Genomic DNA, 26,624 nt, shown 5'->3' on the forward strand with positions numbered 1-26,624 from the left:
CCAATTGAACAAGTACTTTGGTTCGGTATTCACGAAGGAGGACAAAAAACAACCTTCCGGTTATAAAAGGGGTCGGGGGGGTCTAGTAAGGAGGAGGAACTGAGGGAAATCCTTATTAGCCGGGAAATTGTGTTGGGGAAATTGATGGGATTGAAGGCCGATAAATCCCCAGGGACTGATGGACTGCATCCCAGAGTACTTAAGGAGGTGGCCTTGGAAATAGTGGATGCATTGACAGTCATTTTCCAACATTCCATTGACTCTGGATCAGTTCCTATCGAATGGAGGGTAGCCAATGTAACCCCACTTAAAAAAGGAGGGAGAGAGAAAACAGGGAATTATAGACCGGTCAGCCTGACATCGGTAGTTGGTAAAATGATGGAATCAATTATTAAGGATGTCATAGCAGTGCATTTGGAAAGAGGTGACATGATAGGTCCAAGTCAGCATGGATTTGTGAAAGGGAAATCATGCTTGACAAATCTTCTGGAATTTTTTGAGGATGTTTCCAGTAGAGTGGACAAGGGAGAACCAGTTGATGTGGTATATTTGGACTTTCAGAAGGCGCTCGACAAGGTCCCACACAAGAGATTGATGTGCAAAGTTAAAGCACATGGGATTGGGGGTAGTGTGCTGACATGGATTGAGAACTGGTTGTCAGACAGGAAGCAAAGAGTAGGAGTAAATGGGTACTTTTCAGAATGGCAGGCAGTGACTAGTGGGGTACCGCAAGGTTCTGTGCTGGGGCCCCAGCTGTTTACACTGTACATTAATGATTTAGATGAGGGGATTAAATGTCGTTTCTCCAAATTTGTGGATGACACTAAGTTGGGTGGCAGTGTGAGCTGCGAGGAGGATGCTGTGAGGCTGCAGAGCGACTTGGATAGGTTAGGTGAGTGGGCAAATGCATGGCAGATGAAGTATAATGTGGATAAATGTGAGGTTATCCACTTTGGTGGTAAAAACAGAGAGACAGACTATTATCTGAATGGTGACAGATTAGGAAAAGGAGAGGTGCAACGAGACCTGGGTGTCATGGTACATCAGTCATTGAAGGTTAGCATGCAGGTACAGCAGGCGGTTAAGAAAGCAAATGGCATGTTGGCCTTCATAGCAAGGGGATTTGAGTACAGGGGCAGGGAGGTGTTGCTACAGTTGTACAGGGCATTGGTGAGGCCACACCTGGAGTATTGTGTACAGTTTTGGTCTCCTCACCTGAGGAAGGACATTCTTGCTATTGAGGGAGTGCAGCGAAGGTTCACCAGACTGATTCCCGGGATGGCGGGACTGACCTATCAAGAAAGACTGGATCAACTGGGCTTGTATTCACTGGAGTTCAGAAGAATGAGAGGGGACCTCATGGAAACATTTAAAATTCTGACGGGGTTAGACAGGTTAGATGCAGGAAGAATGTTCCCAATGTTGGGGAAGTCCAGAACCAGAGGTCACAGTCTAAGGATAAGGGGTAAGCCATTTAGGACCGAGATGCGGAGGAACTTCTTCACCCAGAGAGTGGTGAACCTGTGGAATTCTCTACCACAGAAAGTTGTTGAGGCCAATTCACTAAATATATTCAAAAAGGAGTTAGATGAGGTCCTTACTACTAGGGGGATCAAGGGGTATCGCGAGAAAGCAGGAATGGGGTACTGAAGTTGAATGTTCAGCCATGAACTCATTGAATGGCAGTGCAGGCTAGAAGGGCCGAATGGCCTACTCCTGCACCTATTTTCTATGTTTCTATGTTTCTATGTTTCTTACAGGATCCTGGGCATCACAGAGCATGGTGTACAAAAGCAAGGAAGTTTTGATGAAATTTTATAACATGTCGGCTTCAACATGAGTATTGTGTCCAATTCTAGGCACTGCACATTCGGATGTGATGCCTCAGAGAGAGTGCAGAAAAAGTTTACAAGGTTGATTCACGAGATGAGGGACTTCAGTTGTGTTTATTGACTGGAAACATAGAAACATAGAAAATAGGTGCAGGAGTAGGCCATTCGGCCCTTCTAGCCTGCACCGCCATTCAATGAGTTCATGGCTGAACATTCAACTTCAGTACCCCATTCCTGCTTTCTCGCCATACCCCTTGATCCCCCTAGTAGTAAGGACCTCATCTAACTCCTTTTTGAATATATTTAGTGAATTGGCCTCAACAACTTTCTGTGGTAGAGAATTCCACAGGTTCACCACTCTCTGGGTGAAGAAGTTCCTCCGCATCTCGGTCCTAAATGGCTTACCCCTTATCCTTAGACTGTGACCTCTGGTTCTGGACTTCCCCAACATTGGGAACATTCTTCCTGCATCTAACCTGTCTAACCCCGTCAGAATTTTAAATGTTTCTATGAGGTCCCCTCTCATTCTTCTGAACTCCAGTGAATACAAGCCCAGTTGATCCAGTCTTTCTTGATAGGTCAGTCCCGCCATCCCGGGAATCAGTCTGGTGAACCTTCGCTGCACTCCCTCAATAGCAAGAATGTCCTTCCTCAGGTTAGGAGACCAAAACTGTACACAATACTCCAGGTGTGGCCTCACCAATGCCCTGTACAACTGTAGCAACACCTCCCTGCCCCTGTACTCAAATCCCCTTGCTATGAAGGCCAACATGCCATTTGCTTTCTTAACCGCCTGCTGCACCTGCATGCCAACCTTCAATGACTGATGTACCATGACACCCAGGTCTCTTTGCACCTCCCCTTTTCCTAATCTGTCACCATTCAGATAATAGTCTGTCTCTCTGTTTTTACCACCAAAGTGGATAACCTCACATTTATCCACATTATACTTCATCTGCCATGCATTTGCCCACTCACCTAACCTATCCAAGTCGCTCTGCAGCCTCACAGCATCCTCCTCGCAGCTCACACTGCCACCCAACTTAGTGTCATCCGCAAATTTGGAGAAACGACATTTAATCCCCTCATCTAAATCATTAATGTACAGTGTAAACAGCTGGGGCCCCAGCACAGAACCTTGCGGTACCCCACTAGTCACTGCCTGCCATTCTGAAAAGTACCCATTTACTCCTACTCTTTGCTTCCTGTCTGACAACCAGTTCTCAATCCATGTCAGTACACTACCCCCAATCCCATGTGCTCTAACTTTGCACATCAATCTCTTGTGTGGGACCTTGTCGAACGCCTTCTGAAAGTCCAAATATACCACATCAACTGGTTCTCCCTTGTCCACTCTACTGGAAACATCCTCAAAAAATTCCAGAAGATTTGTCAAGCATGATTTCCCTTTCACAAATCCATGCTGACTTGGACCTATCATGTCACCTCTTTCCAAATGCACTACTATGACATCCTTAATAATTGATTCCATCATTTTACCCACTACCGATGTCAGGCTGACCGGTATATAATTCCCTGTTTTCTCTCTCCCTCCTTTTTTAAAAAGTGGGGTTACATTGGCTACCCTCCACTCCATAGGAACTGATCCAGAGTCAATGGAATGTTGGAAAATGACTGTCAACGCATCCACTATTTCCAAGGCCACCTCCTGAAGTAATCTGGGATGCAGTCCACCAGGCCCTGGGGATTTATCGGCCTTCAATCCCATCAATTTCCCCAACACAATTTCCCGGCAATAAGGATTTCCCTCAGTTCCTCCTCCTTACTAGACCCCCCGACCCCTTTTATAACCGGAAGGTTGTTCGTGTCCTCCTTCGTGAATACCGAACCAAAGTACTTGTTCAATTGGTCCGCCATTTCTTTGTTCCCCGTTATGACTTCCCCTGATTCTGACTGCAGAGGACCTACGTTTGTCTTTACTAACCTTTTTCTCTTTACATATCTATAGAAACTTTTGCAATCCGTCTTAATGTTCCCTGCAAGCTTCTTCTCATACTCCATTTTCCCTGCCCTAATCAAACCCTTTGTCCTCCTCTGCTGAGTTCTAAATTTCTCCCAGTCCCCAGGTTAGCTGCTATTTCTGGCCAATTTGTATGCCACTTCCTTGGCTTTAATACTATCCCTGATTTCCCTTTATAGCCACGGTTGAGCCACCTTCCCTTTTTTATTTTTATGCCAGACAGGAATGTACAATTGTTGTAGTTCATCCATGCGGTCTCTAAATGTCTGCCATTGCCCATCCACAGTCAACCCCTTAAGTATCATTCGCCAATCCATCCCAGCCAATTCACGCCTCATACCTTCAAAGTTAGCCTTCTTTAAGTTCTGGACCATGGTCTCTGAATTAACTGTTTCATTCTCCATCCCAATGCAGAATTCCACCATATTATGGTCACTCTTCCCCAAGGGGCCTCGCACAACGAGATTGCTAATTAATCCTCTCTCATTACATAACACCCAGTCTAAGATGGCCTCCCCCCTAGTTGGTTCCTCGACATATTGGTCTAAAAAAACATCCCTTATGCACTCCAGAAAATCCTCCTCCACCGTATTGCTTCCAGTTTGGTTAGCCCAATCTATGTGCATATTAAAGTCACCCATTATAACTGCTGCACCTTTATTGCACGCACCCCTAATTTCCTGTTTGATGCCCTCCCCAACATCACTACTACTGTTTGGAGGTCTGTACACAACTCCCACTAACGTTTTTTGCCCTTTGGTGTTCTGCAGCTCTACCCATATAGATTCCACATCATCCAAGCTAATGTCCTTCCTAACTATTGCCTTAATCTCCTCCTTAACCAGCAATGCTACCCCACCTCCTTTTCCTTTTATTCTATCCTTCCTGAATGTTGAATACCCCTGGATGTTGAGTTCCCAGCCTTGATCATCCTGGAGCCACGTCTCCGTAATCCCAATCACATCATATTTGTTAACATCTATTTGCACAGTTAATTCATCCACCTTATTGCGGATACTCCTTGCATTAAGACACAAAGCCTTTAGGCTTGTTTTTTTAACACCCTCTGTCCTTTTAGAATTTTGCTGTACAATGGCCCTTTTTGTTCTTTGCCTTGGGTTTCTCTGCCCTCCACTTTTCCTCATCTCCTTTCTGTCTTTTGTTTTTGCCTCCTTTTTGTTTCCCTCTATCTCCCTGCATTGGTTCCCATCCCCCTGCCATATTAGTTTAACTCCTCCCCAACAGCACTAGCAAACACTCCCCCGAGGACATTGGTTCCGATTCTGCCCAGGCGCAGACCGTCCGGATTGAACTGGTCCCACCTCCCCCAGAACCGGTTCCAATGCCCCAGGAATTTGAATCCCTCCCTGCTGCACCATTGCTCAAGCCACGTATTCATCTGAGCTATCCTGCGATTCCTACTCTGACTAGCACGTGGCACTGGTAGCAATCCCGAGATTACTACTTTTGAGGTCCTACTTTTTAATTTAGCTCCTAGCTCCTTAAATTCATTTTGTTGGAACTCATCCCTTTTTTTACCTATGTCATTGGTACCAACATGCACCACGACAACTGGCTGTTCTCCCTCCCTTTTTAGAATGTCCTGCACCCGCTCCGAGACATCCTTGACCCTTGCACCAGGGAGGCAACATACCATCCTGGAGTCTCGGTTGCGGCCGCAGAAACGCCTATCTATTCCCCTTACAATTGAATCCCCTATCACTATCGCTCGCCCACTCTTTTTCCTGCCCTCCTGTGCAACAGAGCCAGCCACGGTGCCATGAACTTGGCTGCTGCTGCCCGCTCCTGATGAGTCATCCCCCTCAACAGCACTCAAAGCAGTGTATCTGTTTTGCAGTGGGATGACCACAGGGCACCCCTGCACTACCTTCCTTGCACTACTCTTCCTGCTGGTCTTCCATTCCCTCGCTGGCTGTGGACCCTTCTCCTGCGGTAAGACCAACTCGCTACACGTGATACTCACGTCATTCTCAGCATCGTGTTGTTCTCCTTGGAGCAGAGAAGGTTGTGAGCAGATTTGATCGAGGTGTTCAAAATCATGAGGGGTCTAGACAGAGTAGATCGAGAGAAACTGTTCCCATTGGCAGAAGGGTGGAGAACCAGAGGACACAGATTTAAGGTGATTGGCAGAAGAACCAAAGGCAACATGAGGAAAAACGTTTTTGCGTAGCGAGTGGTTAGGATCTGGAATGCACGGCCTGAAAGGGTGGTGGAGGCAGACTCAATTGTGGCTTTCAAAAAGGAATTGGATAAGTACTCGAAGAAAAACCTTTGCAGGGCTATGCGGTAAGGGCAGGGGAGTGGGACTAGCTGAAGTGCTCCTGCAGAGAGCCGGCACAGGCTCGACGGGCTGAAAGGCCTCCTTCTGTGCTGTAACCATTCTATGATTCGATGATATCCAGAAAATTAAACTCCAGACCAGTTATAGGGATTAATTACATCAGTAACAATAAAACCCAGCTGTCAGAGTGAACATGGTTCAGTCCAGGATGTGATTAACAACAACAGTAACAGCAAAATCCAACCGCTGCAGTCACTTGTGAACTTGTTGCTGTGTCAGCAGGTTGGATGACCGAGAGAATCCCTTCCCACACTCAGAGCAGGTGAACGGCCTCTCCCCAGTGTGAACTCGCTTGTGTTCAGTGAGGGCGGATGAAGAAATGAATCCCTTCCCACACTCAGAGCAGGTGAACGGTCTGTCCCCGGTGTGAACTCGCTGGTGTGACAGTAAGCTGGATGACTGAGTAAATCCCTTTCCACACATGGGGCAGGTGAACGGCCTCTCCCCAGTGTGACTGCGTCGATGAGTTTCCAACAGGGATGGGTAATTCAATCCCTTCCCACAGTCCCCACATTCCCACGGTTTCTCCGTGGTGCCGGTGTCCTTGTGTCTCTCCAGGTTGGATGATCAGTTGAAGCCTGGTCCACACACAACACGTGTACGGTTTCTCCTCACTGTGAATGGTGCGATGTTTTTTAGGCTGTGTAACTGGTTAAAGCTCTTTCCACAGGCAGTGCACTGGAACACTCTCACTCGGGTGTGTGTCTCTGTGCTTTTCCAGTCACACTGATGTTTCAAACCTTTTCCCACAGACAGAACAGACAAACATCAGGTCCTAATGAATCGAGTGACTCTGTCAGATTTTGACATCAGGTTTGGTTCGAGTTTCCCGTCTGCAAATCCTCCCTTTATAATATCCTGTAAAAGGAATTTACAAAGGTCAGCACTAGAAGTGCAGGATAGAAACTGAGGACAGATAATTCTAGCTCTATGGAACATTCTTTCCTCTTGTTCCCCCAAATCTAAATCCCCGTCCCACACACTCTCCGTCCCTGAGCTGAAATCCAAACCCATCGCACCATCTCCATCATTTCTTCCCTCCATCCCCAGTTTTCTCCCTCCCTCCCTCTGCTCTGGTTGGGTTCAGTTAAAGTTCTTCACCTGCTGTGTGCAGAGTGAGAATAAGATCAATGAGGCAATGGTTTTCTCTCCTGGTCACTGGGACCCTGAAGCCCCGACCACTTTCTTCCTGCATCATGATGGTCACGCTGCACCGTGATCCTGCCCTGTCTACACTGGCGGTCACTGAGCCCGCTCCCCCGGGCCTGTCCCCGCGGTGCACACACGGGGCCCGGCCCTGCCCGGCCCGGCCCGGGGGCTTGTATTCAGGGCCTGAGGCCTTTACCGGGTGATTATAAAGATTGTCGGCCCACCCAGGGCTCCAATCCCTCCCCTGTGCCCACAATCTGGGGTGCAGCCGGGAAGAGCGGAGTCGGTGAGTTTCTCAGATGGGGAGCAGGAGGGGAGAGAATAAAGGCAAATCCCGCCCATCCGGGTCCCACACTCGAGGGACATGTGACCCAGGCCCACGGCCTGATAGACAGGAGCTTCCAACCAATAGGGAGTAAGCAGGGCGGGGCTGGAGGTGTGAGCCAGTGGCGGCTCCTCCAACCAATCGGGGAGCCCGAGGGGCGGGACTTGTGCCCCTGATTGGCTGAGCCGCAGGATGTGACTTTGTGCAGTCCCTTGTTCAGGGCCTGGGGCCAGGGGAGGCTGGGGGCCTTTATTGCCCTTACTGGACACAAGGCTCTGGGCTCACAACCCACTGGCTCACATTTTAATACAGACTTTTAAATTCATCAATCAAAGGGGCAGGGTCTGTAACTCTGTTGTGGGACAGTTCCTGAGACACACTGTATCTCCCCCTCTCCTCCACACAGGGTTTGTGGTAGTTCAAGGGACAGCGATTTTCCTTGTTCTGCCACTTTGTCTTTTCCCCAGATTACAGACTCTCGGCGTTTACCAATAACTCGAGTCTTGGTTTTGAACTTCCAGAATTCCCTCGACTCTGCAAAGCGGTCACCCAATCTACGCTTGGTCTCCCCAATGTAGAGGAGACCACGTCGTGAGCAGTGACTACAGTATACTGAATTAAAAGAACAAGTAAATCGCTGTTTCACCTGGAAGGAGTATTTGGGGCCCTGGATAGTGGGAAGGGAGGGGGTAAAAGGGCAGGTGTTGCATCTCCTGTGCTTGTACAGTCAGGTGCCGTGGGAAGGGGAGGGGTGCTGGGGGCGACAGCAGAATAGACCAGGGTGTCACGGAGGGAGCGATCCCTTCAGAATGCTGAGGGGTGGGGAAGATGTGATTGGTGGTGGGATCACGCTGGAGGTGATGGAGGATGATCCATTGAATGTAGAGACTGGTGGGGTGAAAGGTGACGACAAGGGGAACCCAGTCATGTTTCTAACAGGGAGGGGAAGGGGTGAGAGCAGAGGTGCGGGAAATAGAAAGGACACGGTCGAGCGCCATGTTAACCACGGCGGAGGGGAATCCTCTGTTGAGGAAAAAGACATGTCAGAGGGCGAGAGTGGATAGTGGTCGAAAGCCTATCCCCAGAGATGGAGACGAAGTCAGGGAAGGGAAGAGTCGTTGAGCGACCATGTGAAGGTGAGGGAAGGGTGGAAATTGGATGCAAAGTGAATGAAATTTTCAAGTTCAGGGTGAGAGCAGGAAATGACACCGATACAGTCATCAATGTAACGGAATAAGAGGCGAGGGAGGGAATAAAGAGGTGAGCCCACTGACTCCCACAGCACGGATAGAGGATCGGCTATCGAACAGAAAACAGAGAGTCGGGATAAATGGGTCATTCTCGGGTTGGCAATCAGTAACTAGTGGGGTGCCGCAGGGATCAGTGCTGGGACCCCAACTATTTACAATCTATATAAACGACTTGGAAGAAGGGACTGAGTGTAACGTAGCCAAGTTTGCTGATGATACAAAGATGGGAGGAAAAGCAGTGTGTGAGGAGGACACAACAAATCTACAAAAGGACATAGACAGGCGAAGTGAGTGGGCAAAAATTTGTCAGATGGATTATAATGTTGTAAAGTGTGAGATCATGCACTTTGGCAGAAAAAAATCAAAGAGTAAGTTATTATTTAAATGGAGAAAGATTGCAAAGTGCTGCAGTACAGCGGGACCTGGGGGTCCTGGTGCATGAAATACAAAAGGTTAGTATGCAGGTACAGCAAGTGATCAGGAAGGCCAATGGGATCTTGGCCTTTATTGCAAAGGGGATGGAGTATAAAAGCAGGGAAGTCTTGCTACAGTTATACAGGGTATTAGTGAGGCCACACCTGGAGTACTGCGTGCAGTTTTGGTTTACATATTTACGAAAGGATATACTTGCTTTGGAGGCAGTTCAGAGAAGGTTCACTCGGTTGATTCAGGGGATGAGGGGGTTGACTTATGAGGAAAGGTTGAGTAGATTGGGCCTCTACTCATTGGAATTCAGAAGAATGAGAGGTGAACTTATCGAACTGTATAAGGTTATGAGGGGGCTTGACAAGGTGGATGCAGAGAGGATGTTTTCACTGATGGGGGAGACTAGAACTAGGGGGCATGGTCTTAGAATAAGGGGCTGCCCATTTAAAAGAGATGAGGGGAAATTTTTTCTCTCAGGGTTGTAAATCTCTGAGGGAGCAGTGAAAGCTGGGACATTGGATATATTTAAGACAGAAATAGACAGTTTCTTAAATGATAAGGGTTATGGGGAGTGGGCGGGGAAGTGGAGCCGAGTCCATGATCAGATCAGCCATGATCTTATTAAATGGCTCCTGCACACTCTCCACCTTGCCATCCTCGCCTGCTGTCCGGACACGCCATGGAGCAACATCTTGCCGTCCGGAGGAGGCGGGGGTCCCCGATGGAGGGCACTCTACGCGGGATTCCTCCCACTATTTATCGGGGACTTGGCCTGGAGGGTGGTGCACGGAGCAGTCCCGTGCAATCAATCTTTAAGCCGGTTCACGGGCTCCCAGGCTGCCTGCAATTTCTGCGATCTGGAGGAGTCCGTGTTCCATGTTTTTATTGAAGGCACGAGGTTGCAGCCCCTGTTTTATTATTTAAAGGGGCTGCTCCTCAATTTCTGGCTGCACTTCAGTCCCACACTCCTGATCTTTGGGCACCCTGTGCGGAGGGGAGCGGGTAGGTCCGAGGGCCTCCTCGTAGGACTGCTCCTGGGCACGGCCAAGGGTGCCATCAGCCGGTCCAGGCAGCGGGCGGTCGAGGGGGTCGTTCAGCCTGACTGCCTGCCTCTCTTCCGCTCTTACATCCGGTCCAGGGTGTCCCTGGAGATGGAGCACGCGGTGTCCACCGGTACGCTCGCGGCCTTCCGCGAGAGGTGGGCGCCGGAGGGACTGGAGTGCATCATCACCCCCGGCAACCAAATGTTAATTTGATTTTATATGTTTGAAAGTTTAATTTATTTTAATTGCCGTGTTTTAGTGTCCCCCTCCCCTTTTATAGGGGGCACTTGTAAATTATGGTTTTAGTGCCCACAAAAAAACAAAAAAAACCCCTAAATGGGCCTTGAACAATGTTTGGAGTGTCCCCCAGGGGGGCACTTGACTGAACTGGGTAATTTTGTTTCCAATGGAAAGAGTTTGTTGGTGGCTCCGCTCGCGGCCTTTGAGCTCGGAGACCCGGGTGAGGTGGGGCAGAGTTGTGTGCAGGCGTGGGGCCAGCCTATTGTGGGAGATTGCCGGCCAACGCAAGACGTTTCTCAGCCGCCGCACAGAATGGAGGAGTGCGCCCAGCCTCCCTGCGGACTCTCATACTCACGTAGTGCACGGGCCTTGGTTACTGTCGGGGGTTACAGGCGGTCGGCCGCCATCTTTGGGCAGCACGGGTCCGCCCGCCGCGGGGAGCAGGGAGCGACAGGGGCGGGGCTTCCTCGATGTCACATGCTTTCCATTGTCCCGTTACAGGGCAGGGAGCATGTGCGGCGGCCATCTTGCTGCAGGGAGGCCATCAGGTGCAGGATGGGGACCAGTGACATGAATACAGGAGAACATCAGAAATAGGAGATGAGTCGGCCCTTTGGCCCCTCGGGCCTGCCGCCATTCAATAAGATGATGGCTGCAGCATCTGGGGTGGTTCTCCTTGGAGCAGTGAAGGTGCAGGGCAGGTTTAACAGGTGCTCACAGTCAGGAAGGCTTTAGATTGAGTCAGGGAACAGAGTGGTTCTGCTCACACAATCAGAGAATGGTTACAGCACGGAAGGCCATTCGGCCCGTCGAGCCCTTACCAGCTCCCAGCGAGTCCCACTGCCCCGCCCTTTCCCCCAGCCCTGCAAATGTTTTCTTTCAGATACTTATCCAACTCCCTTTTGAAAGCTGTGATTGAGTCTGCCTCCAGCTCCCTTTCAGGCCGTGCATTCCAGATCCTAACCACCCGCTGCGTAAAAGGAGAATAACCCCAGCTTCTCCAGTCTATCCACGTAACTGAAGTCCCTCATCTCGTGAATCATTCTTGTAAATCTTTTTCTCTAAGGCATCACATCCGAATGTGTGGTGCCCAGAATTGGACACAATACTCCAGTTGAGGTTGAACCAGTGTTTTACAAAGGTTGATCATAACTTCCTTGCTTTTGTACTCTGTGATCCCAGGATCCTGTAAGTTTTTTAACTGCTTTCCCAACCTGTCCTGCCACCTTCAGTGATTTGTGTACATATACCCGCAGGTCTCACTGTTCATGCACCCCCTTTAGGATTGTACCCTTTAGTTTATTTTGCCTCTCCTTGTTCATTTAATCATCGCTTCTCTCATTTTATTTCTTAATTCAGATTCACGACTTCATTTTATTTTTTCCTCTGAGCCCCTCAACTACATCTGGCAGTGTAATGTTGGCGAGTGGTGATTGATTGCCCTGGGAACCAACAGGAAGAGAGCTCAGAGGCCGGAGGGCCCCGGGAGCAGCGTGTTCTGCAACCAATCGCGGTGCTTGAGGGGTGGATCCTGAGTCGGCCAATCAGGTGAGTCTGTGTGAACCCCTGTTAAACTGTTCATCTTTTAAAAGTTAAATCAAGTTTTCTTTTGTCAACAAAACAGTTTAACATCTGTCAGTATTTTATTTCCTGGAGTTGCTATTATGAGTTTCAGACACTTCAGTGCCAAGTGGACCAGGTGTTTAAAGGTTTCTTTCATGTTGTTGTTAGTTAAAGGGACAGATTGATTCCCCCTCATTATGCATCTTTAGTAGTTAAACAAAAATCCTTCTTGTTAATAGTGAGTCACATTCTGCACTGTGGAGACGGCTGGTGACATCAGCCTTTAAAATACTCCTCCTCTTGTTCAAATCCCTCCAAGGCCTCGCCCCTCCCTATCTCTGTAATCTCGTCCAGCCCACCAATCCTCTTAATAAGGAGAAACAATTTTCAGTGTCACAGGCTCAGTACCCAGAATGGAGTTGAGGTAGAAGACCAGCCATGATCTTATTGAATGGTGGAGCAGGCTCGAGGGGTCGTATGGCCTACTCCTGCTCCAATTTCTTGTGTTCTTAAAGGGTAGTGAAAATGCAGAACTCGATGTTTCCAATAAAACTGAGGCTGGGGGCAATTGAACAGGCTCAAGGGCTGAATGGCCTTTTCCTGTTCCTATGTTCCTACTTACAGTGATGACTTTTGTAAACAGCTTTTACAAGGGTTTAGAAGGGGAGGATACACAGAGGGGATTAAACCTGGGCCCCTTCTATTCCTATGACACAGTCACGCTGGTCAGTGCCTGTACCCACTGAGCCATTGGGAGGAGGGTCCAGTCACCCTGCTGGAAAATGCATGTGTGAGGCCTCAGGTGAGGACAGTGGAATAGCCTGTTGACACTCACTGTCGAGGTTCACACATGGAGTTTGGGCACATGGGTCACATATTGGAGAGAAACTGGTGAGTATAGTACTGAACCCAGCCAGAGTCAGCACCTTCAGGAGAGGGGCACCAGTGAGTGTAGAACTGAACCCAGCCAGAGTCAGTACCTCCAGGGGTGGGGAACCAGTGAGTATAGAACTGAACCCAGCCAGAGTCAGTACCTGCAGGGGAGGGGAACCAGTGAGTATAGAACTGAACTCAGCCAGAGTCAGCACCTTCAGGGGAGGGGAACCAGTGAGTATAGTACTGAACCCAGGCAGAGTCAGTACCTTCAGGGGAGGGGAACCAGTGAGTGTAGAACTGAACCCAGCCAGAGTGAACACCTTCAGGGGAGGGGAACCAGTGAGTGTAGAACTGAACCCAGCCAGAGTCAGTACCTTCAGGGGAGGGGAACCAGTGAGTGTAGAACTGAACGCAGACAGAGTCAGTACCTTCAGGGGAGGGGAACCAGTGAGTGTAGAACTGAACCCAGCCAGAGTCAGCACCTCCAGGGGAGGGGAACCAGTGAATGTAGAACTGAACCAGAGTCAGTACCTTCAGGGGAGGGGAACCAGTGAATGTAGAACTGAACCAGAGTCAGTACCTTCAGGGGAGGGGAACCAGTGAGTGTAGAACTGAACCCAGACAGAGTCAGTACCTTCAGGGGAGGGGAACCAGTGAGTGTAGAACTGAACCCAGCCAGAGTCAGCACCTCCAGGGGAGGGGAACCAGTGAATGTAGAACTGAACCAGAGTCAGTACCTTCAGGGGAGGGGAACCAGTGAATGTAGAACTGAACCAGAGTCAGTACCTTCAGGGGAGGGGAACCAGTGAGTGTAGAACTGAACCCAGCCAGAGTCAGTACCTCCAGGGGAGGGGAACCAGTGAATGTAGAACTGAACCAGAGTCAGTACCTTCAGGGGAGGGGAACCAGTGAGTGTAGAACTGAACCCAGACAGAGTCAGTACCTTCAGGGGAGGGGAACCAGTGAGTGTAGAACTGAACCCAGCCAGAGTCAGTACCTTCAGGGGAGGAAAACCAGTGAGTGTAGAACTGAACCCAGCCAGAGTCAGTATCTTCAGGGGAGGGGAACCAGTGAGTGTAGAACTGAACCCAGCCAGAGTCAGTACCTCCAGGGGAGGGGAACCAGTGAGTGTAGAACTGAACCCAGCCAGAGTCAGTACTTACAGGGGAGGGGAACCAGTGAGTGTAGAACTGAACCCAGACAGAGTCAGTACCTTCAGGGGAGGGGAACCAGTGAGTGTAGAACTGAACCCAGCCAGAGTCAGTACCTTCAGGGGAGGGGAACCAGTGAGTGTAAAACTGAACCCAGCCAGAGTCAGTACCTTCAGGGGAGGGGAACCAGTGAGTGTAGAACTGAACCCAGCCAGAGTCAGTACCTCCAGGGGAGGGGAACCAGTGAGTGTAGAACTGAACCCAGCCAGAGTCAGTACCTTCAGGGGAGGGGAACCAGTGAGTGTAGAACTGAACCCAGCCAGAGTCAGTACCTCCATGGGAGGGGAACCAGTGAGTGTAGAACTGAACCCAGCCAGAGTCAGATATTAGTGAACCAGTTGGGTTTCTATGACAATCTGGCCATTTCCATGCTCACCTTGTTCTAGTGCCAGCCCCACAAATTATCAGATTCATTAAGTTCAAATTACTAACCTGCCTCTTTGTGGTTTCTTTCTCACACTCCCCTTTTCCTGTTTTAAATTAAATTTACAGGATATTAGAAGGGGAGGATTTGCAGACGGGAAACTCAAATCACACACTGCATCAAGATCTGACAGAGTCACTCGATTCATCGGGACCTGAATATCATCGGCCTCTCAATATGGAAGCAAAAAGCACCGTTGCCAGTGGGGAGAAAGTGTCGACGTGTTGTGTGTGTGGACGAGACTTAGCCCAATCTCTGGCCTATCGAGACACAAGTGCAGTCACACTGGGGAGAGGCAATTCACCTGCTCCGAGTGTGGGAAGGGATTCACTCAGTCATCCCACTTTCTGATACACCAGCGAGTTCACACCAGGGAGAGGCCATTCACCTGCTCCGAGTGTGGGAAGGGATTCACTCAGTCATCCAGCCTGCTGATACACCAGCGAGTTCACACTGGGGAGAGGCCATTCACCTGCTCCGAGTGTGGGAAGGGATTCACTCAGTCATCCCACTTTCTGATACACCAGCGAGTTCACACCAGGGAGAGGCCATTCACCTGCTCCGAGTGTGGGAAGGGATTCACTCAGTCATCCAGCCTGCTGACACACCAGCGAGTTCACACTGGGGAGAGGCCATTCACCTGCTCCGAGTGTGGGAAGGGATTCACTCAGTCATCCAGCCTGCTGACACACCAGCGAGTTCACACTGACGAGAGACCTTTTAAATGCCCGAACTGTGGGAAGAACTATAAAAGTCCCGGGGAACTGAGCTGCCATCAGTGTGTTCACACTGGGGAGAGACCGTTCAGGTGCTCTCACTGCGGGACTGGGTTCACGCGATCATCTGGACTCACTGTACACCAGTGCACTCACACTGGGGAGAGGCCGTTCACCTGCTCCATGTGTGGGAAGGGATTCACTGAGTTATGCCACCTGCTGACACACCAGCGAGTTCACAAGTGACTGCAGGGGTTGGATTCTGCTGATGTTAATAACCCTATAACTGGGCTGGACTTTAATATTCTGGATCAACAGGATATAAATCAGCTTTGCTTTAAACATATTGCTGTGGATTTTTGTCTTTCCCACCGGAGTGTTTAGCATCACCCGGCTGGAGCTCAGAGAGGACAATCTGGGGGGGTATCGTACGGTGGGAACAGAACTTCAGCCTGGACACAGTCCTTCAGGGCCACACTGAGAGGGCCAAACGGCACTTTGGTCTCTCTTGTCTCTCTGCACTGACAGCAAACTTGCGGTATGTAAGAAATGTATCCCAGTCGCTCTCCCCCATGGTTCAGAGCTCCTGGGCACGGAACAGAAGGCTCCTTTAGAAATTATCCCCAGAGCTTTATTTGCTTTTTTAAATGGCCGTATTAACCCACATCGCTACTTTTAGTGATTTGTGTATCTGTACCCCTCGATCCCTTCGCTCCTCTGCACCATTTAGACTCTTATTTTCCAAATAGAATGTGGCCTCCTTATTCTTCATACCAAAACACACCACCTCTCACTGATCGAAACTGAAATTCATTTCCCAATTACACACGCATTCTGCAACGTATTAATGTCTTGCACTGTGTCACAGTCTTCCTCAGTATTAACTCTACCTCCCAATTTGTGTCATCTAAAAATGTGGAAATTGTACTTCTGATTCCCGAGTCCAATCCTTTATGTAAATGCTGAACAACAGTGGTCCCAGCACCGATCCCTGGGGAATACCACCTCCCACCTATTGTCAGAACAGTGGTCCCAGCACCGATCCCTGTGGATCGCCACCTCCCATCTATTGCCAGAACAGTGGTCCCAGCACCGATCCCTGTGGATCGCCACCTCCCATCTATTGCCAGAACAGTGGTCCCAGCACTGATCCCTGGGGAACACCACTGCCCATCTATTGCCAGAACAGTGGTCCCAGCACTGATCCCTGGGGAACACCATCTCCCACCTATTGCCAGAACAGTGGTCCCAACACCGATCCCTGGGGAACACCACCTCCCACCTATTGCCAGAACAGCGGTCCCAGCACCGATCCCTGGGGAACACCACCTCCCACCTATTGCCAGAACAGTGGTCCCAGCACCGATCCCTGTGGATCGCCACCTCCCATCTATTGCCAGAACAGTGGTCCCAGCACCGATCCCTGTGGATCGCCACCTCCCATCTATTGCCAGAACAGTGGTCCCAGCACTGATCCCTGGGGAACACCACTGCCCATCTATTGCCAGAACAGTGGTCCCAGCACTGATCCCTGGGGAACACCATCTCCCACCTATTGCCAGAACAGTGGTCCCAACACCGATCCCTGGGGAACACCACCTCCCACCTATTGCCAGAACAGCGGTCCCAGCACCGATCCCTGGGGAACACCACCTCCCACCTATTGCCAGAACAGTGGTCCCAGCACCGATCCCTGTGGATTGCCACCTCCCACCTATTGCCAGTCTGAGTAGCTACTCTGAACCCCTACTCTCTGTTTCCTGTTTTGTAACCAGCTTGCTACCCACAACAGTATGTAAGATCAACAGGATGACCAAGGTCAGGCCTGTGGAGTGAAGGGCCAGGAGCAGAGTGGATGGAGAGATGGCTGCAAAACAGGAATCATTTGTTGGAGTTGAAGGAAGTTTGTTGCCATATTTCCACCCATTCTGTTACCTGACCTTTGACTCCACACGACCTGACCGTGGTCATTCTGTGTGACAGTACATACTGCAGACACAGTGCACCAGAGGTGGAGGGGGTGGATATTGAGTCCTGTGGCAGGGGCGCTGATGAAGTGGAATTCTCTGAGTTTTGAGGCAGTGCTTGTGGCATTTTTCACCAATTTCCAGTTTTTAAATAAAAATCTTATTGCCAGTTTATTAAAGCCATTAAAAGCATCTCGGGTCGCACAATAAAATGAGGCCTCATAGCTTTCCACCAGAGTTAGAATCACTTTCGAAAGTATTTAGTGACTGAGCCAGACTGGGCCGGGCCTCAGGTGTGAGTTAGTGATGGAACACTGGCGGCCAGTGTACTTGGCCCCAGGGCTGAGAACCAGGGCTCTCGGGTTTCTGTGACATTGATTGATGGATTTTGTTCATTGCCCAGTCTCAGTCGCAATGGTGGGTCATCTTACTGTCCAGTGAGGCGGGGGTCCCCATTGGAGGGCTCTCTACGCAGGGTCCTTCCCTGCACCATTGGGGATCTGGGGTGGAGAGTGTTGCACCGAGCAGTCGTGTGCAACGGTTTTTATTATAACTTTTATTTATATTATACCTTTAACGTAGTAAAACCTCCCAAGGTGCTTCACAGCGGTGTTAACGAGACAAAACAGATAAATTTGACACCGAGCCACAAAAGAAGAAATTAAGGCAGATGACCGAAAGCTCGGTTAAAGGGGTTGGTTTTAAGGAGCGTCTGAAAGGAGGAAGGACAGGTGGAGAGGGAGGTTTAGGGAGGGAGTTCCAGAGCTTCGGGTCCAAACAGCTGAAAGCACGGCCACCGATGGTTGAGCAGATATAACGAGGGATGTTCAAGAGGGCAGAGTTTGAGGAGCGCAGACGTCTTGTGGTGTTGTGAGGCTGAAGAAGACAGGGAGGGGCCAGGCCATGGAGTGATTTGTAAACAAGGAGGAGAATTTTGAAATCGAGGTGTTGTTTAACCGGGAGCCAATGTAGGTCAGTGAGCACAGGGGTGGTGGGTGATTGTGACTTGGTGCAAGTTAGGACACGGGCTGCTGAGTTTTGGAAGACCTCAAGTTTACGTAGTGTAGAATGTGGGAGGCCGGCCAGGAGTGAGTTGGCGAAGTCAAGTCGAGAGGTAACAAAGGCATGGATGAGGGTTTCAGCAGTAGGAGAGCTGTTCTGAACGCCCTTCCAGACTCCAAGGCCGGTTTTGTATTTTGCAGCCTGGAGAGAATCCCTTCCCACACACGGAGCAGGTGAACGGCCTCCCCCCGGTGTGCCTGTAGCGATGAGTTTCCAACAGGGATGGGTAATTGAATCCCTTCCCACAGTCCCCACAGTCCTCACATTCCCACGGTTTCTCCGTGGTGCCGGTGTCCTTGTGTCTCTCCAGGTTGGATGATCAGTTGAAGCCTGGTCCACACACACAACACGTGTACGGTTTCTCTCCACTGTTCGTTTTTGCAGGCTGTGTAACTGGTTAAAGCCCTTTCCACAGGCAGTGCACTGGAACACTCACTCGGGGGTGTGTGAGTCTCGCTGCTTTTCCAGTCACACTGATATTTGAAATCTGTTCCCACAGACAGAACAGACAAACATTTCTCATTCTATGTTCAAAGGCCGATGATATTCAGGTCCTGAGCGAGTGCCTCAGTCAGATCTTGACTATATGTTTGGTTTGTGTTTTTCGTCTGAAAATCCTTCCCTTCTAATATCATGTAAAAGGAGTTTACAAAAGTCATCACTGTAAGTGCAGGATAGAAATTCAGAACAGACAATTCTAGTTTCTAATGAATATTCTTTCTTGTCTTGTTCCTGCACACACTCCCTCCTGCCTGTGCTGGAGTCCAAACCACCTCCAATCTTTTCCCTTTTGTTTGACTTCTCTCCCTCCCCTGAAGGTGCTGACTCTGGCTGGGTTCAGTTCTACACTCACTGGTTCCCCTCCCTCTCCTCCCCTGAAGGTGCTGACCCTGGCTGGGTTCAGTTCTACACTCACTGGTTCCCCTCCCCTGAAGGTGCTGACACTGGCTGGGTTCAGTTCTACACTCACTGGTTCCCCTCCCTCTCCTCCCCTGAAGGTACTGACTCTGGCTGGGTTCAGTTCTACACTCACTGGTTCCCCTCCCCTGAAGGTGCTGACTCTGGCTGGGTTCAGTTCTACACTCACTGGTTCCCCTCCCTCTCCTCTCCTGAAGGTGCTGACTCTGGCTGGGTTCAGTTCTACACTCACTGGTTCCCCTCCCCTGAAGGTGCTGACTCTGGCTGGGTTCAGTTCTACACTCACTGGTTCCCCTCCCTCTCCTCCCCTGAAGGTGCAGACTGTATCTGGGTTCAGTTCTACACTCACTGGTTCCCCTCCCTCTCCTCCCCTGAAGGTGCAGACTGTATCTGGGTTCAGTTCTGCACTCACTGGTCCCCTACTTTTTGTGAAGTGCTCCTGGCACTTTGTTAAACACACACAGCAGAAGCACATTAATGTGATGGGAGATCACTGACTCATGAGCAACCAGTGGTGTAGAGCCTCCTGAGAATCCGGTCCTTTTACAGCCAGTATTAACGTTTTACTATGTTAAAGGTACTATATACATAAAAGTTATTACATTGTATTATTACAGGAGCTGGGTCACGGGAAGAGTCCCATTAAAATCAGTGATACATTTGTTTACTAAAAGTAGTAATTTTGCCTTAATTTACAGACGCTCCTTGACCCGCTGGAGATTACTCAGCACTTCCTGGTTGTCCCGGAGTTTGTGTCTTTGTGTCCCGGGTAGTTGTGGGGAGGTGGATAATGTGAAGTGTTTTCCCTCAAACTCCAGGAGGAAACTGGAGCTTTGTGTTGTGGCTTTAAACAGATGAACCCTGTGGGGGGGAGCAAACATTGCAAGGTTTGGTAGTGAAATGGATCCATTCAGGACACACAGCAGGGATTATTTCAGGAAGTAACACAGTGCAGTGAGAAAGGAAATGCAGTGGATGTTGTGTAGATGGATTGTCAAAAGGTTTTGATCAAATGAAGGCTCACGGTGTTAAAGGGAGTGGGGCAGTGTGGAGAGGAAGTTGGGTAAAGGGCAGAAAACAGAGAGTAGCGGTTAATGGATATTCTTCAGATGTAAACAGTGGTGTCCCCAGGGTCAGTGTTGGGACCATTGCTCTGCTCAATGTAGAGAAATGATCTGGGCTTGGGTATATGGGGCACACGATCAAAATCTCCTGGGAACGGCAAAAAGGTCCATGGCCAATTGTGAAGAGGACTTTAAGTGCCTTCATTGTCAATACACAGGTTAGTAATTGGGGCAGGTAGATGTGAAATGAAATTTAATGCAGAGAAATGTGCTGTGGTAGATTTTGGGAGGAAGATAAAAGGAGGAAATGTACATTAAATGGTAAAACTTTCAATGGAGTAGAGGAACAGAGAGATTTAGGGTTGTCAGATTCTAGCTAATTCCTTGTCTTATTAAGGAACACAAGAACATAAGAAATAGGAGCAGGAGTAGGCTATCTGGCTCCTCGAGCCTGCTCTGCCATTCAATAAGATCATGGCCAATCAGATCCTGGCCTCAACTCCACTTCACCGCCCACTCCCCATAACCCTTCACTCCCTGATCTTTCAAAACTCTATCTCCACCTTAAATATATTCAATTATTATTATTAGCAACTTTAATATCTTAAGAAATATAATTTGAGCAGATTCTCTGTGCTCTACCACGTCAGAGTAAAGATGCAAGTCCCACGTGTTCACAGTAACTGACACCAGGTCAGCCCGCTGGATGGAACCTCGGGGGCCCTGAGCTTGATCTCCGGTGTCTCCAGTCCCCACTGCCCCCTTACATCAGTCTCCCCTCACTTTTATACCCTGCACTGATCCACCTCTGGCACCGGACTCTGCTTTGTCGTCTCTGCTGGGTTTGGGCAGGAAGTGAGGAAAAGACAGCTGGAACTTGTCTAATCTGTGATTTACACGGACACTTTCCCTGGTTCCCAGCACTTACTTTTCTTCAGTAATTTTCTCAATATCCCTAAACTCCCCTGCCTGCTGTTAATCATTATTTCTTATAGTTTCACAATTACAGGTATAAACATCACAAATTATAATCTAATCTATTGTGTTACTCACTCTGGTTTAAGCTTATATTGTGGTTACTGACAGACAAACCCTGTTCTTTCCCCTGATCTGATTACAGATTCTAACAGTGGGTTCAATGAATGGAATGTCTCAGTGTTGCCATGGTGACCTGTCGGCAGTAAATCGATTGTTTGAGTTTCTAACTCAGACTAAACTTCTCTTTCCCTAATGCACATTATATCAGCCAGTTTATGTCAAAGTCAATGTATTTTAGCCATTTTATGTTAAGAATGTGTTTAAAGAAGCACATGGGGCCCTCGGTTTATAAATAGGGGTGTGGAGTACAAAAGGGCAGAGGTCATGTAAACCTGCACAAATCATTGGTTAGGCTGCAGTTCGAATATTGTGTCAGGTTTTGGGGATCTTACACCAGGAAGGCCATGGAGAGGATGCAGAGAGATTCACTGAGATGATACCAGGGAAGAGAGGCTTTAGTTATCAGGGGAGATTGGAGAAACTGGGGCTCTTTTCATTAGAACAAAGGGTAACTGGAGATCTGAGGGAGGTGTTCAAAATTTGATCAGGTAAATGAGGATAAACTATTTCCACCAGTGGGTGAGTCAGTAACTCGAGTGCATCAAATTCAAATCATCACCAAAAGGCTCAGACCCAGGGATAAACCATCGAACACTCTGTACAACAATGTTCGGGACACTCACTGTCCCTCCGCATCTGTGTCCAGGGGAGGAACTGATGGGTTTCTATCTTTGTGTTAAATAATGTTCTCACCGAGGTGATGGATGTCAGTGCCGGGGAATGGGTCATTCTGAGCACCGAGTGTCTGTCATAAACACTCTCCAGTCAGGTACAGGGGGCTAGATACAGAGTAAAGCTCCCTCTACACTGTCCCATCAAACACTCCCAGGGCAGGTACAGCACGGGGTTAGATACAGAGTAAAGCTCCCTCTACACTGTCCCATCAAACACTCCCAGGGCAGGTACAGGGGGTTAGATACAGAGTAAAGCTCCCTCCACACTGTCCCATCAAACACTCCCAGGGCAGGTACAGGGGGTTAGATACAGAGTAAAGCTCCCTCCACACTGTCCCATCAAATACTCCCAGGGCAGGTACAGGGGGTTAGATACAGAGTAAAGCTCCCTCTACACTGTCCCATCAAACACTCCCAGGGCAGTTACAGGGGGTTAGATACGGAGTAAAGCTCCCTCTACACTGTCCCATTAAACACTCCCAGGGCAGGTACAGGGGGTTAGATACAGAGTAAAGCTCCCTCTACACTGTCCCATTAAACACTCCCAGGGCAGGTACAGGGGGTTAGATACAGAGTAAAGCTCCCTCTACACTGTCCCATTAAACACTCTCCAGTCAGGTACAGGGGGTTAGATACAGAGTAAAGCTCCCTCTACACTGTCCCATCAAACACTCCCAGGGCAGTTACAGGGGGTTAGATACAGAGTAAAGCTCCCTCTACACTGTCCCATTAAACACTCTCCAGTCAGGTACAGGGGGTTAGATACAGAGTAAAGCTCCCTCCACACTGTCCCATCAAACACTCCCAGGGCAGGTACAGCACGGGGTTAGATACAGAGTAAAGCTCCCTCTACACTGTCCCATTAAACACTCTCCAGTCAGGTACAGGGGGTTAGATACAGAGTAAAGCTCCCTCCACACTGTCCCATCAAACACTCCCAGGGCAGGTACAGGGGGTTAGATACAGAGTAAAGCTCCCTCTACACTGTCCCATCAAACACTCCCAGGGCAGGTACAGCACAGGGTTAGATACAGAGTAAAGCTCCCTCTACATTGTCCCATCAAACACTCCCAGGCAGGTACAGGGGGTTAGATACAGAGTAAAGCTCCCTCTACACTGTCCCATCAAACACTCCCAGGGCAGGTACAGGGGGTTAGATACAGAGTAAAGCTCCCTCTACACTGTCCCATCAAACACTCCCAGGGCAGGTACAGGGGGTTAGATACAGAGTAAAGCTCCCTCGACACTGTCCCATCATACACTCCCAGGGCAGGTACAGGGGGTTAGATACAGAGTAAAGCTCCCTCTACACTGTCCCATCATACACTCCCAGGGCAGGTACAGGGGGTTAGATACAGAGTAAAGCTCCCTCTACACTGTCCCATCAAACACTCCCAGGGCAGGTACAGCACGGGTTAGATACAGAGTAAAGCTCCCTCTACACTGTCCCATCATTCACTCCCAGGGCGGGCACAGGGGGTTAAATACAGAGTAAAGCTCCCTCTACACTGTCCCATCAAACACTCCCAGGGCAGGTACAGGGGGTTAAATACAGAGTAAAGCTCCCTCAACACCGTCCCATCAAACACTCCCAGGGCAGGTACAGCACGGGGTTAGATACAGAGTAAAGCTCCCTCTACACTGTCCCATCAAACACTCCCAGGGCAGGTACAGCACGGGTTAGATACAGAGTAAAGCTCCCTCTACACTGTCCCATCATTCACTCCCAGGGCGGGCACAGGGGGTTAAATACAGAGTAAAGCTCCCTCTACACTGTCCCATCAAACACTCCCAGGGCAGGTACAGGGGGTTAAATACAGAGTAAAGCTCCCTCAACACCGTCCCATCAAACACTCCCAGGGCAGGTACAGCACGGGGTTAGATACAGAGTAAAGCTCCCTCTACACTGTCCCATCAAACACTCCCAGGGCAGGTACAGCACGGGTTAGATACAGAGTAAAGCTCCCTCTACACTGTCCCATCAAACACTCCCAGGGCAGGTTCTGCACGGGTTAGATACAGAGTAAAGCTCCCTCTACACTGTCCCATCAAACACTCCCAGGCAGGTACAGCACGGGTTAGATATAGAGTAACGCTCCCTCTACACTGTCCCATCAAACACTCCCAGGGCAGGTACAACACGGGTTAGATACAGAGTAAAGCTCCCTCTACACTGTCCCATCAAACACTCCCAGGGCAGGTACAGGGGGTTAGATACAGAGTAAAGCTCCCTCTACACTGTCCCATCAAACACTCCCAGGGCAGGTACAGGGGGTTAGATACAGAGTAAAGCTCCCTCTACACTGTCCCATCAAACACTCCCAGGGCAGGTACATGGACATGTTACCATTACCTTCTCTGGATACCAAGGCTAGGAGAGGCCTCTGGAAGGTATGGGGAGCTGCGGTTTGTCCATGAGAATAACCGAACTGAAATAATCGAGTAATGATCGGGTGTCAGTTGTGTCTCAGTGGTAGCAGTTTTGTCTGAGTCAGTAGGTTGTGGGTTCAAATCAACCTGTAGAGACTTGAGCACAACATCTAGGCTGACATTCCAATGTAGTACTGAGGGAGTGCTGCACTCAGTGTTGTCATCTTTCAGATGAATCACTGAATCAAGGCCCCATCAGCCCTCAACCAATCTCACTAAAACAGATTATCTGGCCAGTATCACATTGCTGTTCATGGCAGCTTGCTGTGTGCAAATTGTCTGCCACATTTTCTGCATTGTATCAGTGAATGCACTTCAAATGTACTTTGATGATGTTGTACTTCATTGGCTGTAAAGCACTTTGGGACATCCTGAGGTCATGTGAGGTGTTACATAAGGACAGGTCTTTGTTAAATGAAGGAGAAAAGTTCCAAAAAAGGAACAGTCAGTAACAGGATATCAATTAGTCTCCTCTTATATTGGAGAAATCAAGGAATCGACACTCTGTGTTGGATACAAAGCTGATTTATTTGTCAGATATCCAGAAAATTAAACTCCAGCCCAGTTACAGGGGAAACACAGCCCAGTTGTCAGAATGAACATGGTTCAGTCCCGATGTGATTAACAGCAGAATCCAATCCTTGCAGTCACTTGTGAACTCGCTGGTGTTTCAGCAGGTGGGATGGGTCAGTGAATCTCTTCCCACACATGGAGCAGGTGAATGATCTCTCCCCAGTGTGGACTCGCTGGTGTTTCAGCAGGTGGGATGGGTCAGTGAACCCCTTCCCACACACGGAGCAGGTGAATGGTCTCACCCCAGTGTGAACTCGCTGGTGTTTCAGCAGGTGGGATGGGTCAGTGAATCTCTTCCCACACACGGAGCAGGTAAACGGCCTCTCCCCAGTGTGAACTCGCTGGTGTTTCAGCAGGGTGGATGAATTTGTGAATCCCTTCCCGCACACGGAGCAGGTGAACGGCCTCTCCCCAGTGTGAACTCGCTGGTGTTTCAGCAGGGTGGATGAATTTGTGAATCCCTTCCCACACACGGAGCAGGTGAACAGCCTCTCCCCAGTGTGACTACATCGATGCGTTTCCAGCAGGGACGGGGAACGGAATCCCTTTCTACAGTCCCCACAGTTTCACGGTTTGTCCGTGGTGCGGGTGTCCTTGTGTGTCTCCAGTTTGGACGATCAGTTGAAGCCTCGGACACACATAGAACTCCGTGCTGTGAATGGTGCGATGTTTTTTCAGGCTGTGTCATTGGTTAAAGCTCTTTCCACAGGCAGTGCACTGGAACACTCACTCGGGTGTGTGTATCTCGGTGCTTTTCCAGTCACACTGATATTTGAAATCTTTTCCCACAGACGGTTCAGACAAACATTTTTCCTTCCACATTCAAAGGCCGATGATATTCATGTTGCAGTGGATCGAGTGACTGTCAGATCTTGGTGATATTTGGATCGAGTTTCCCATCTGCAAATCCTCCCCTTCTAATCCCCTGTCAAAGGTGTTTACACAAGTCATCACTGTAAGGACAGGATAGAAATTCAGAATAGTCAATTCTAGTTTCTATGGCACACACATTCCTCTCTGGTTTCCTCACAGCTGTAAATCCAAACCCATCACATCATCTCCAACATTTTTTCCTTCTTGCTGAAGGTGCTGACTCTGGCTGGGTTCAGTTCTACACTCACTGGTTCCCCTCCCTCTCCTCCCCTGAAGGTGCTGTCGCTGGCTGGGTGCAGTTCTACACTCACTGGTTCCCCTCCCTCTCCTCCCCTGAAGGTGCTGACTCTGGCTGGGTTCAGTTCTACACTCACTGGTTCCCCTCCCCTGAAGGTACTGACTCTGGCTGGGTTCAGTTCTACACTCACTGGTTTCCCTCCCTCTCCTCCCCTGAAGGTACTGACTCTGGCTGGGTGCAGTTCTACACTCACTGGTTCCCCTCTCGCTCCTCCCCTGACGGTACTGACTCTGGCTGGGTTCTAGTTAGGCCACAGCTGGAGTACTGCG

The 26,624-nt window shown here is 49.4% G+C and overlaps 1 pseudogene; it reads right to left on the minus strand.

Moving 5' to 3' along the window:
- The window catches only part of LOC139256522 (zinc finger protein 850-like), a 511,041-nt pseudogene extending 484,807 nt beyond the window's left edge, over positions 1 to 26,234 (minus strand).
- Positions 26,235 to 26,624: the final 390 nt, after the last annotated feature.

Source organism: Pristiophorus japonicus, chromosome 3, assembly GCF_044704955.1.
Source record: "Pristiophorus japonicus isolate sPriJap1 chromosome 3, sPriJap1.hap1, whole genome shotgun sequence".
Lineage (NCBI taxonomy): Eukaryota > Metazoa > Chordata > Chondrichthyes > Pristiophoridae > Pristiophorus > Pristiophorus japonicus.